Below are 3,562 nucleotides of genomic sequence, written 5' to 3'. Positions count from 1 at the left end.
CTCTCCATATAACCTCATCCTCTATGACATCATCTCTCTCCATATAACCTCATCCTCTGTGATATCATCTCTCCATATAACCTCATCCTCTATGATATCATCTCTCTCCATATAACCTCATCCTCTATGATATCATCTCTCCATATAACCTCATCCTCTATGACATCATCTCTCTCCATATAACCTCATCCTCTATGATATCATCTCTCCATATAACCTCATCCTCTATGATATCATCTCTCTCCATATAACCTCATCCTCTATGATATCATCTCTCTCCATATAACCTCATCCTCTATGATATCATCTCTCCATATAACCTCATCCTCTATGATATCATCTCTCTCCATATAACCTCATCCTCTATGATATCATCTCTCTCCATATAACCTCATCCTCTATGATATCATCTCTCCATATAACCTCATCCTCTATGATATCATCTCTCTCCATATAACCTCATCCTCTATGATATCATCTCTCTCCATATAACCTCATCCTCTATGATATCATCTCTCCATATAACCTCATCCTCTATGATATCATCTCTCTCCATATAACCTCATCCTCTGTGATATCATCTCTCCATATAACCTCATCCTCTATGATATCATCTCTCTCCATATAACCTCATCCTCTATGATATCATCTCTCCATATAACCTCATCCTCTATGACATCATCTCTCTCCATATAACCTCATCCTCTATGATATCATCTCTCTCCATATAACCTCATCCTCTATGATATCATCTCTCCATATAACCTCATCCTCTATGATATCATCTCTCCATATAACCTCATCCTCTATGATATCATCTCTCTCCATATAACCTCATCCTCTATGATATCATCTCTCTCCATATAACCTCATCCTCTATGATATCATCTCTCTCCATATAACCTCATCCTCTATGATATCATCTCTCCATATAACCTCATCCTCTATGATATCATCTCTCTCCATATAACCTCATCCTCTATGATATCATCTCTCTCCATATAACCTCATCCTCTATGATATCATCTCTCCATATAACCTCATCCTCTATGATATCATCTCTCTCCATATAACCACATCCTCTATGACATCATCTCTCTCCATATAATCTCATCCTCTATGATATCATCTCTCCATATAACCTCATCCTCTATGACATCATCTCTCTCCATATAACCTCATCCTCTATGATATCATCTCTCCATATAACCACATCCTCTATATCATCTCTCTCCATATAACCTCATCCTCTATGATATCATCTCTCCATATAACCTCATCCTCTATGATATCATCTCTCTCCATATAACCTCATCCTCTATGATATCATCTCTCCATATAACCTCATCCTCTATGATATCATCTCTCCATATAACCTCATCCTCTATGATATCATCTCTCTCCATATAACCTCATCCTCTATGATATCATCTCTCCATATAACCTCATCCTCTATGATATCATCTCTCTCCATATAACCTCATCCTCTATGATATCATCTCTCTCCATATAACCTCATCCTCTATGATATCATCTCTCCATATAACCTCATCCTCTATGATATCATCTCTCTCCATATAACCTCATCCTCTATGATATCATCTCTCCATATAACCTCATCCTCTATGATATCATCTCTCTCCATATAACCTCATCCTCTATGATATCATCTCTCTCCATATAACCTCATCCTCTATGATATCATCTCTCCATATAACCTCATCCTCTATGATATCATCTCTCTCCATATAACCTCATCCTCTATGATATCATCTCTCTCCATATAACCTCATCCTCTATGATATCATCTCTCTCCATATAACCTCATCCTCTATGATATCATCTCTCCATATAACCTCATCCTCTATGATATCATCTCTCCATATAACCTCATCCTCTATGATATCATCTCTCTCCATATAACCACATCCTCTATGACATCATCTCTCTCCATATAACCTCATCCTCTATGATATCATCTCTCCATATAACCTCATCCTCTATGACATCATCTCTCTCCATATAACCTCATCCTCTATGATATCATCTCTCCATATAACCTCATCCTCTATGATATCATCTCTCTCCATATAACCTCATCCTCTATGATATCATCTCTCCATATAACCTCATCCTCTATGACATCATCTCTCTCCATATAACCTCATCCTCTATGATATCATCTCTCTCCATATAACCTCATCCTCTATGATATCATCTCTCCATATAACCACATCCTCTATGATATCATCTCTCTCCATATAACCTCATCCTCTATGATATCATCTCTCTCCATATAACCTCATCCTCTATGATATCATCTCTCTCCATATAACCTCATCCTCTATGATATCATCTCTCCATATAACCTCATCCTCTATGATATCATCTCTCTCCATATAACCTCATCCTCTATGATATCATCTCTCTCCATATAACCTCATCCTCTCTGATATCATCTCTCCATATAACCTCATCCTCTATGATATCATCTCTCCATATAACCTCATCCTCTATGATATCATCTCTCCATATAACCTCATCCTCTATGATATCATCTCTCTCCATATAACCTCATCCTCTATGATATCATCTCTCCATATAACCTCATCCTCTATGATATCATCTCTCTCCATATAACCTCATCCTCTATGATATCATCTCTCTCCATATAACCTCATCCTCTATGATATCATCTCTCTCCATATAACCTCATCCTCTATGATATCATCTCTCCATATAACCTCATCCTCTATGATATCATCTCTCCATATAACCTCATCCTCTATGATATCATCTCTCTCCATATAACCTCATCCTCTATGATATCATCTCTCCATATAACCTCATCCTCTATGATATCATCTCTCCATATAACCTCATCCTCTATGATATCATCTCTCCATATAACCTCATCCTCTATGATATCATCTCTCCATATAACCTCATCCTCTGTGATATCATCTCTCCATATAACCTCATCCTCTATGATATCATCTCTCCATATAACCTCATCCTCTATGATATCATCTCTCCATATAACCTCATCCTCTATGATATCATCTCGCCATATAACCTCATCCTCTATGATATCATCTCTCCATATAACCTCATCCTCTATGATATCATCTCTCCATATAACCTCATCCTCTGTGATATCATCTCTCTCCATATAACCACATCCTCTATGATATCATCTCTCTCCATATAACCTCATCCTCTGTGATATCATCTCTCTCCATATAACCACATCCTCTATGATATCATCTCTCTCCATATAACCTCATCCTCTATGATATCATCTCTCTCCATATAACCTCATCCTCTATGATATCATCTCTCTCCATATAACCTCATCCTCCATGACATCATCAGCCTTTTCCATATAACCTCATCCTCTATGATATCATCTCTCTCCATACAACCGTACGCTCTCACTACAACATCCACATCTCTCTGTAATGAGTTAACATTCTCCTTTACCACAGGCTGTAAATCAAGTTGCTGTTACTTCCACGGGCCTGGTCGTAATTTTGCGCCATCTAGTGTCCACACTGAAAAC

Source organism: Engystomops pustulosus, chromosome 2 (genome assembly GCF_040894005.1).
Source record: "Engystomops pustulosus chromosome 2, aEngPut4.maternal, whole genome shotgun sequence".
Taxonomy (NCBI): Eukaryota; Metazoa; Chordata; class Amphibia; order Anura; family Leptodactylidae; genus Engystomops; species Engystomops pustulosus.
This window is presented reverse-complemented; position numbering follows the sequence as displayed.